Source organism: Myodes glareolus, chromosome 2 (assembly GCF_982192425.1).
Source record: "Myodes glareolus chromosome 2, mMyoGla1.1, whole genome shotgun sequence".
NCBI classification, from domain to species: domain Eukaryota; kingdom Metazoa; phylum Chordata; class Mammalia; order Rodentia; family Cricetidae; genus Myodes; species Myodes glareolus.
The window spans coordinates 51,872,114-51,883,155 of NC_142027.1; the positions used below are offsets into that span (position 1 = coordinate 51,872,114).

General features: G+C 45.2%; 1 protein-coding gene and 1 pseudogene across 2 annotated transcripts in view; both read left to right on the forward strand.

Annotated features, from left to right (window-relative positions):
* The window catches only part of LOC125392707 (cell surface glycoprotein CD200 receptor 2-like), a 211,600-nt gene that overhangs the window by 92,018 nt on the left and 108,540 nt on the right, over positions 1–11,042 (forward strand). The window lies entirely within an intron of this gene.
* Positions 9,545–9,722, forward strand: LOC148122966 (Nuclear RNase P; annotated as a pseudogene).

Here is an 11,042-nt window from a genome sequence, read left to right on the forward strand (position 1 = left end):
CAGGATTTACTTATCAGCTGGGGCTGTCTCCAGCAGACCTGAGTTTCCTGACACCCTTCTCTTCCCCCTGACACCCTTCCCTTACCCTCTTTGCCCATTTGCTATATAACTGCCTCTGAGAGGGAATAAACAAGACGACTTGATCAGAAATCCTGTCTTGCCATCATTTCTCGTGTCTCTTGCCTCTTCATTCCTCTCTCCTAGGTTTATCAGGACCACCGTTCATATCCCGCAGGCCGGGAAAGTCTAGCGCATGAGCACAGAGGGTTGGCATGACTGCGTCATATGCAGATGACACAGATGACAGGGCTCAAGCATGCACGCAAGGGCTTACCTGAGACACAGTGGATGTAACCACACATGCATGCATGTGGGTAACGCAGGCCCTTTAACATTCAGGCCCTTCTCCTTGAGGGCTTGTCTGCACGTGCATGGCTCTAGAACCCAGATGTACAGCCTTATATGTGGCTGAATAATTACATTCCACCCTTTTGTTTATTATAAAAATTTGGGGAGTTTGAAGTCTTTTAATAGGTGGGAATGGGGTGTCATAAAGTCTCTTGTGACTGCTTCATGCTGATTTTGTGGGTATTGGGGAGTTGAGATGCTTTACCACTTCCTGGGGTGGCTGATTACTTTTGTTTTATTTCTGGGCTCTGGGGAACTGGCTGGCTGGCAGCTTGGACCTCACAAAATGCTGGAAAAGCAGAAAATTACATCTGGGAAAAGTTTTAGATCCTGGTGATTAAGGGAGGAGAGTCCCAAGAAAGAAGATAGAGGGGGGTTCTTTTGGGGCATAGAGGAGGGAATTTCCCAGGGGTTCCTGAGCCCAGGAACAATAAGGGAAGAATTAAATGATAATTATTCTGGGCAAGTCTGGTCCATTTAGGTAGGTCCAATTGACTCTCTGGAGCTTATGAAAAAAAGTTTGAAAAGAAATAAATTTTAGATACATTAAAAGCTTATGATTACTATGATATAGTATTGGAATGGAAGAGGGTGGGAAGGGGGAGGGAAGAAGGGGGAATTATTGGAAAGGGGACTTATTAGATCCCTTAATGTTTTACCTGAAGTGAATGTTAAGGCACTTGTTCTCTTTAACATCATGGTATTACAGTATTACCTTAACATCCAGGACACACTGCTGCAGTCAGTGATAAACCTGTTATGTTAAAGTCTGCTTTGTGAGTTTTGGGATTTGGGGCTGTAAACACGTTATTGTTTCTTACCACCTGGGTTTTTGACAGTCCTTGTACCTCTGACTCTATGTTTAATGATGGTCCCTATAATAACAGCTGAGTGGTTAACTGGAAATTTAAACATGAGATTTGAGATATAGAGAAGTTGGTAAAGCAGATAGTAGGAAGAGGGAGAGTATATGGAGTTTTTGGCAAGGAAAGTTTAGTAAGGTGATGAAACTTTTATTTTTCTAGAACTGGAGAAAGAGTGGCTGATCTTGGTGCCCTTTGGAACTTAAGGGAGCAGGGCCCTGTTTGAGTTATTGTATACAAGGGTGTATCTTGAGCTGGAAGTGTAAAAGGTTTAAGGTGGGACAGGTGAATCCAATGAGGAAATACAGGAAATACGTCAAGCTGTGGGAGTTACAAGAATTAATTTGAAGGGGTCCTGCCATTTAGTGGAAAGGGGTGAGGGGCATTGATCTGGAAGAGAGAATAGTACCTGATCCCCTATTTTAATCAGCGGTGGGTATGAATTAGCACATGGTTGAGGTAATGATCCCATAATAGGGAGTAAAGATGGGAAAACAGTGGAGTAAGCAGATGATCAGGAAGGAAAGAGGTTTTAGATGAGAGGCTGGGGCCTAACACTGGCGGCTCATACATGAGTTCAAAGGGCAAGATGAATGGGGGGGCTGGGGAGATCCTTAAGCCTAAGAAAGGGCAGAGGCAAAAGTTTTATCCAGTTGAGGTGAAGCTCCTGTAACATCTTAACAAGAACATTTTTTAAGGAACAGTTAGTTCGTTCTACTTTCCCCGAAAACTGAGGATGATATGGAATATGAAAATGCCAGGGAATGTTAAGAGCCTTAGGCAAAGTTTGAGAAATCTGGGAAGTAAACTCTGGGCCATTATCCTACCGAGGAGAGGTTGGGATTCCAAACCAGTGAACGATTTCTTGGAGAAGAATATTGGAAACCGTCTGGTCCCTCTTATTAGTGGTGGAAAATGCTTCAACCACCCAGAAATGGTGTCCACCAAACCAGGAGGTATTTAACTTATTTGACTGTGGGCATATGAGTAAAATCCAGCTACCAGTCAGTTCCTGGAAGGGATGCCCTGGCCTGGTGGGTGGGAAAAGGGAAGCTATGATATTTGGTCTTGGGATCTGACTTTTGACAGATTTTACAAGAGGCAGTGATAGTTTTTAAGAACTCTAAGTCCTCAGGGGTTGATTGGAGGTGAACCTTGACAAAATGAAACAGAGCTTTGCTATTAGGATGAAAGAGCTGATGTAGGTAGGGCAGAATTTGTTGGATGTCAAGTGGTGTCTGTGAGAATGTGGGCTGTACTGTATGAATCCCCTGAGGTGATTGAGTTAGGTTTAAACTCTGGAATGCTGTTGTTCTAGCTGCTTGGTGAGCCCCATTATTTCCCTTGGAAATAATGGAACTGTCAGTCTTATGACACCAACAGTGAATAATTTTTATAGGTTTGGAAAGATAGGAGACTTTTAATAGGTCCATATGTAACCTGAGTTAGTTATGGATCCTCCTTTTTTTGTAAAAAGCTCACACTCCTCGCAGATAGCTGTATGGGACAGGAGGATATGAAAGGCATATTTGGAGTCTGTGTAAACATTTAAAGATTGTCCCTTTGCTAACTGGAAGGCACAGGTACGGGCTATTAACTCAACCTGTGGATTAGTTAGGTATGGCTAGGGAGTGACTTTGCCCCCATGACCCTAGTATCTGATACTATGGCATGGCCTGCTCTACAGGTCCCTTCACATAGAAAGGAGCTGTCATTTGTGTGCCAAGTATAAGTGGCCTGGGACAGTTTCCCCTACTGTATATGTGAGGGGTGGGGCAGTAGATCCTCTAAGGTTTCTATACAGGAATGAGATGGGGAATAATTAATGTTAGGTTGAGGTAGGAGATTTGAGATATTAAGGGGTGCACAGCATTGAAAAGTGAGTGTGGCATCTTCTACCATTGCCACCTGGAGGGAAAGAACTTGGGAGGGGGATAAGGTTTGTAAGCCTTTGTAAGATAAGAGATGGGACAGATTGTGGTGGGAGAAGACAGTGGTGGATGACCCCAAAATTAGTTTCTTTGACTCATGAATCAGAAGTTCAGTGGCCACGAAAGCATGTATGCAGTGTGCCCAGTACTGAGTAGTTAGGACTTTGACAGGTATGCTATGGGTCAAAGGAAGGTCCCAGCTGATGTCCTAGGACCCCAAGGGCATATCCTTCTTAGTTACATAGAGGGAGATAAGATGAGTTAAATCTGGGAGATGAAGGTCCAGGGCCTGGATAAGGGCTTGTTGGAGTCTCTGAAAGGGTTGAATAATAAGATGGAGAAGGTGCTCATGCAGAGAACCAAGAGCTGCCTCCTATAAGAGGCAAGGGAGAAGAGAAAAAGAGGGGATCCAGGAATGCAGGGAGCCAGCTATTCTTAGGAACAATAAAACCTCTTCTTTTGTGGAAGGAACTGCAAGGGACTGAATTAGCTTTTTTTTCTGTCTAGGGTAACAGCTTTTTGGGTTGGGGTAGTAGTTAATCTCAAGTAAATGACCTGAGAGGTAGTAAGTTGGGCCTAAGAAGGTGAGATTCTATAGCCCCTTTTGGACAGGAAATTTAAAAGAGCAAAGGTATCTGTTTTGCTGATCTCCAATGATGGACTGCAAAGTAAAATATCATCCACATACTGTATGAGTTTAGACTTAGGGAGAGACAGTGAGAGTAGATCAGAAGCTAAAGACTGACCAAACAAGTATGGGCTGTCCCAGAATCCCTGGGGAAAGACAGTTCATGTGAGCTGTGTGGAAAAGTATCAGGGTCAGTCCAGGTGAAGGCAAAGATGTTTTGAGATTGAGAGCTGAGAGAAATGGAGAAAGAAGCATCATTGAGATCTAGAACTGAGAAGAGGGAGGTTCCTGGAGGAATAGTGGAAAGAAGTGTGTAAGGCTTAGGCACTACAGGATGAAGAGGAACCACCACAGAGTTAATGAACCCAAGGTCTTGAACCAGGGGATTGGTTCCATTAGATTTTTTTTTTTTAACAGCAAGTATAGGGGTGTTAAAGGGAGAGGAGGTTGGGCAAAGTAGCTTTTTTTTCTTAAAAGGTGAGATATAATAGGTTTAAGTTTCCTAAGGCTATGAAGAGTGAGGGGCTACTGAGCCTGGGTAATGTACTTAGTGGGATCTTGTAATCGTATCACAGTGAAGAAATGGTGCTTAGAAACAGAGGGGTTTTTGGTATCTCAGACTTGGTAGTCTACCTGGGAGGCTGGTAGAGGAAAAGACACATTAGGGTTGGTAGGTTGGGAGGCCAGAAGGAGGAGGAGTGGAACTGATGGCAAGTATGGGGTGAGGAGAATGGAAGGAGCAAATGAAATGAAAGGTCCTACTTTTGCTAAAAAATCCCTTCCCATAAGAGGTACCAGGCAGGTTGACATGACTAAAAATGAATGAGTGAGATAAAAATCCCTAAAAACACAGTTAAATTAACTGGTGGGGTCTGCTGAGGTAGATAAGGCTTTCCTCCTATTCTGACAATAGGGAAACTAGAAGGAGAGGTAGGCTCCCAGAATTCCCTCAGTATCCAGTATGTGGCTCTGGTGTCCAAGAGAAAGGAGATGGGCTGTCCTGATACCATGATGCTTACCCATGGCTCCCTGTTACAGATGACAGTTTTGGTTGGGTCAAAGGAGCCCGGACAACCTCACTTGCCCTTGACTTGACCTAGAAGTTCAACTTGGGAATTTTCTGGGTTTGATGTCTCCATGCCATTATGTGCATGAGGACAATCTACTGCCCAATTTCCTTCTCTACAGTATCTTGGACAAGGTCTCGTGGAACCAAAATGAAGATTAGGGCATGCTCAGGCCCAGTGACCTACAACATTTGCAAGATGGGCCTGGTGGTTCTCAAGCCCCAGGGGGGCAAGGAAGGAGCAAGGACAACATGAATTGGGCAGTCTGTTACCTTGTTCAGTTGAAGGGCCATGGTTAGCACGTGACAGTGATTGCGGGCTTTGTCATTCTTTGCATGGTACACCTTAAAAGCTAACTCTAAGACTTTTGCCTATGGGGTCAAGGGGCTTTTTACTCCAAACATCTAAGTTTAGCCCTAATGTCAGGGTTGCACTGAGAAAAAAAAAAATGAGTCATGAGTAACTGTCTGCCTTCCGGGGTTTCTGGGTCTAAGTTAGTATATTGTAACAGAGCTCTAGTGAGGCACTCCAAAAATGTGGAAGGATTTTTCCTTCGTATGACCTCTGAGAGTTTAGTATAGTTTACTGACTTGAGGGCAGCCTTGTAGAGACCTGCAAGTAGGCAAGTCAAAAACTGGTCCCTAGCTAAAATCCCACCTGGAGTGTTATAGTCCCAGTGAAGTTCCTGCTCTGGGATCATCTCTGCACCCAGAGAGTGCTTTGCATGAGTTTGGTGAATCTCATCTGCATGTAATCTGGCTCACTCCCAAACTCACCTGAACTCTCCAGGAAGTAGCTTATTATATAGGATAATTTAGATATCATGAAAGGTGAGATTATAAGGCTGGGTAATATTATTGAAATTGTTTTATGAAAGTGGTAGAATTAGACATATAGGACCCCAGTTTTTGTTCTATATGGGAGAGTTCTGAGAGTCAGAAAGGAATGTGTATCCTAACCAATCCATCTACGCCGGCCACCTCTCGCAATGGGAGAACTGCAGCAGGCTAGTGTTGGATTCCATAGCAGCACGTGAGCATATGGGAGGAGGGGTAAATGTGGGTGCCAGGCTGGGCAACTGCTGTGGCCAGGAACCAGAGAGAAAGAATGATTCAGCGGGGCTGCTGGAGTAGTTAGTGGGGGGGGGGGGGCGGGTAGAAAGAGCTGAACAGCGAGCAGAAAGAGGTAGTGAGGCAGTGGAAAGTAAAGGAACAGAAGTATCTGTCTGTTGAGGTTGGGAAGGTGTGGATTCCTTAGTGGGGTCCAAAGCAGTAGCTGAAGGAACTGGGTTAGGAACTGAAGGAGCAAGGGTAGGAACTGGGGCTGAAGGAACAGCAGTAGGAGCTAAAGGAATAGGGGTAGGGACTGGAGGAATAGGGGTAGCTGCCCGCTGAGGTTGAAAAGGCGAGGGTTCATTAGCTGGGTCCAGAGTGGAAGTAGAGGGTTCTTCCAGTATAGATGGCATAGCCAGGAACATGTGAGAAGGCAAACAACTTGCGAGGACAGAGGGCTTAGGTTTAGAGCCTGGATAGTAAAAAGCTTGGATTAAGGAAACTCCTTCCATTTGCCTGTGCACTGACAGTAGCTTGAAAGCTCCTGTAAATATTGAGATCAAAGGTACCATTAGGCAGCCACTTTAGATTGCCATATAAATTGTAATGAAGCCATTTTTTTTGAACAAAGATAAACACGTGTAGGACTCTGTAGGTAGGGCTTTAAGGACTGGGGTTTCAGGGCCTCTAAAAGGCATCCCAGGTGTAAGGCTGGATTGATGAAGTGAGAAGGAAATGTGGAACACACAACAATCCCGCTAAGGAGTTTATTAGAGGGGTCGTGTACAGGCCTGGGGAATCTGTGTGCAGAGAGAGGGGGGGGGGGCACATTCAGCTTTTTAAAAGCTGCCTAGAACAAGTGCATAGGGGTTTGGCATGACTATATCATATGCAGATGACACAGATGACAGGCTCACACATGTACACAAGGGCTTAGCTGAGTCATAGTGGATGTAGCCACTCTTTCTATAACTAGTCAATATAGTACTTAATTCTTAGCTAGAGCAATAAGACAACAAAATGAAGTCAAGGAAATGCAAATTGGAAAGTCAAACTTTTCTTTTTTGCAAATGATATTATAGTACACATAAATGATCCTAAAATTTCTACTAGGGAGCTCCTACAGCTAATAAACACCTTCAGTAATGTGGCTGGATATGAGATTAACTAAAACAAAGAAATAAACAAACAAAACAATCAATAGCCTTACTTACAAAAGTGACAAATGTACTGAGAAAGAAAGGGCAAAAACACCATTTACAATAACCTACAATAATAAAAAAAATATCTTGGAGAAAACTAACGAAACAAGGGAAAACCTCGTATGACACAAATTCAATTCTTTGAAAAAAGAAATGAGAAGATGCCAGAAGATGGAAATGTATCCCATGATCTTAGACAAATAGGGACTTCCTTTTTTAACAAAGTAAAAAAAGGACATCCTACTTAAAGAAATCTACAGATTCAATGGAATTCCAATCAAAATTCTAACACAATTATTGACAGATCTTGAAATGTCAATTCTCAGCCTCATAACAAAAACCAAAAAACCTAGGATAGCCAAAACAATCCTGAACAAAATAAGACCTACTACAAAGAACTGCAGGAGTTATCACCATTTCTGATTTCAAGTTGTAGTACAAAGTTATAGTAATGAAAACCACATGGTATTAGCATAAAAACAGATGTGTTTATCAATGGAATTAAATTGAAAATTCAGACACAATGCACATATCTATGGACACCTGAGTTTTGATAAGGAAGCCAGAAATACACACTGGAAAGAAGATAGCAGTTGTCAATGGTGTTTGTCAAACTAGATGTTTGCATGCAGAATGCAAACAGATCTACATCTATCACCCTGCACAAACTCAACTCCAAATGAATAAAAAATCTTAACATAAAACCAGATACGTTGAACCTGATAGATGTTAAAGTGGAGAACAGACTTGAACACATTGGCACAAGTGATGTTCTAAACAGAACACCATTAGTGCAGACACTAAGATTAATAATTATTAAATGGGACCTCATGAAACTGAAAAGTTTCTGTAATGCAAAGGGCACCACCATTTGGACAACTCGCTGTCCACAGAACGGGAAAAGAGTTTTGTGAACTCCACATCTGATAGAGGACTCATGTGCAGATCTACACAGAGAATTCTCAACAGAGGATACTCAAGGGTACCAGAGACACTTAAGGAAATGTTGAACATCCTTAGCCATCAGCGAAATGCAAATCAAAACAACTCTGAGATTCCACCTTACACATGTCTGAGTGGCTAAGATCAATAATATATGTGAAAGCTCATGGGAGTCAGTGTTGGGAGCCACCTGGAGGCACAGGTGGTCCTGCAGTTTGGAGGTAGCCACGTGGGGCTGAGCAACCCTGCCTGCACCCTTGCCTGCACATGCTCAGACCAGCAGAGTGGCATTGACCAATCGGGACAGCGTTCAGGCTGCTCCGCCGTTTAAAAGCAGCTGCCTCGGGGCCCAACGCCCTCTCTCTAAGCTTTCTCTCGTCCCTGCTCTATCTTCCCTTCCCTCAATTTTCCTCAAGGGAATGCTCCAAATAAAGATGTGACCAGAGAAGGAATTCTCGTTTTTGGTGGCGTTCATTCCTGCGGGACAGGATGGCCCCCCGCAACTGGTGCTCGAAACCCCGGGACGCTGAGGGACCCTGACAACTACGCCGGGGGACCCTGAAAGCCCGGAAGAAAAAGCTGAAATCAGACACCAGCACAGAGAGCCTTGAATTTCAGAACTCTGAGAACATGGAGCGGTGAGTGACGTCGGTTGAAATCCCCAGAAAGGGGAGGAAAAGAAATGTAAAAAGGAATTTCAAAGGATAGGCCTAAATAGAAAAGAAAATACAAAAAAAAAAAAAAATCAAAGTTAAGGTATCTGAAAGAAGGTACAGAAAGCAACGGGGAAGAAAAATCCCTTAAGTTCAGTGCAGGAGGAATGTAAACAGCAGCAAAAAGGGCGAGGTTTACGGTTGGGAGATCCGCGGCTTCCTCTGTGCATACTCGCTGTTAGAGACTGGAGGCAACAGTCTCGTAGGGAGGCGAGCTTGATCACTGCCTTCCCTGTTCTTAAAGAGCCACAGAGCTTTTGGAGGTGATTTTCGCCTAATTTTGTTAAGAGAGCTCAGTCTCTGGCTCTCACGTACAAAAAACTTTAATTTTTTGACTGAGAAAGACAAGCTGCTTGATCGTGCTGAGAGTGCTGGCGGCAGCCGGCCCGCCTTTGAGCGGTAATGCCTGATTAGAAACACGGAAGTGGGCCAGGCACGGTGGTGCACACCTGTAATCCCAGCTACTCAGGAGGGAGACGCAAAATTGCACTCTCCAGTGCTAGCTCGTTCGGGAGGCGTGGCCATGCTAACCAGTTGCTGGCGGGAAATTTGCTGGAGTCCGCAGAGGCCTGCGAATAGCCAGGTCGCGGGCGGGCTAAAGTCCGTGTGACATCAGAGGCCTTCTGGCGGGGCTATGGTTTTTGGAGGACTTTTTCAGCACCTGAGCGGACTCGCCTGACTGAGGCGGAAGCTGTGTGGTGAGCAGCGGCGCCATAGAAGGCAGAGAGGAGCTGAATCGGCTCTGCGGAAAAACTGTGTTTCCATAGCATCATGGGCGGGCGGAGATGAGTTCCCAGAGAACGGGGCTCCGCGCGCGGACAGACCGGGCCCTCCACGGGTGGGCGGATGCCCCCCCTCGCCGGAGCTTGAAAAAGACTCACAGCCGGTGGTGCGAGTTCATTGCCTGAGGTGAAACGGCGAGCCCGCGCACGGCCCGGGGCGGGGCCATGCGGAGCGCGCCACATTGGGCTTCAGAGGCGGAGCTGTGGCAGCCGCCGCTGTCCGCTGCTGCCGCCCTCAGCCAAGGTCGCCAAAAATTCAGTCAGATAAAAACATTTGTCGCCAAAAGATTAGTCAGATGAAAACATTTATCCCCCAAACATCGCCCCTTTGTCAGCAGGAAGTAGTAAGATGATCGATGCTACGCCCATTCTCCCTTAAAGAACTGGTCGTGATTATCATAATAAAGGCATGTTTACCTGGTTACCGTATCCTAGGTAACAAAGAAAGGCGGACCTTTTGCCTGAGGCACCTGGTGAGATAAACAATGCTACCTAGAGGTTTTTCCATCTGAATAGGGGAGCTGGAGAGATGGCTCAATGGTTAAGAGCATTGCCTGCTCTTCCAAAGGTCATGAGTTCAATTCCCAGTGACAACTGCTTTGGTTTTTAGACAAAGAGGGGGACTACTACCAGTGACAGCTCCCCCCAGAGAAAGGATTTCTCTTGCATTCTTTATACTTAATTTTTAATTCAAAATTTTGCTGGTACAGGCAAACAAGATTTGCTTCTTGAAGCAGAGACCTGCAAGTCTCTAAGTTCAAAACCAGCCTACTTCCAGTACTGATTGTGCTGAATTTTTACACTGAGAGTTTTTAATACTCTTAAATGTTAATTTGGGAGGAGAGTTTTGTTTATGTTTTTCTAGGAATGCTGACATACATCTGGATGCCAGCAAGACTGACGAGAGAAGTAAAGAAGAAAGATGACCCAGTGGATGCTGAGTGTCCTGCTGTGGAAGATTCGTGCGGAGACAGCAGAGATGACCTTCTGGGCAGTGCCAAGAGCAGCTGTTTCACAACATCGACTTGAGCAACACCCTGTGCAACCTCTTATCTCTTAACAATTTTCTGACTGACTCTATTCTGCCTTTCTCCCTCCTTGGAGATGGGTGGGAGCAGAGATATCCTTGGCATGCTGCGTCTAGGTGGGGACCAGATTGGAAAATAGTTTTGCCTTATTGCTCTTAAAGACAATAATTAGGGGGAGATGTTGGGAGCCACCTGGAGGCACAGGTGGTCCTGCAGTTTGGAGGTAGCCACGTGGGGCTGAGCAACCCTGCCTGCACCCTTGCCTGCACATGCTCAGACCAGCAGAGTGGCATTGACCAATCGGGACAGCGTTCAGGCTGCTCCGCCGTTTAAAAGCAGCTGCCTCGGGGCCCAACGCCCTCTCTCTAAGCTTTCTCTCGTCCCTGCTCTATCTTCCCTTCCCTCAATTTTCCTCAAGGGAATGCT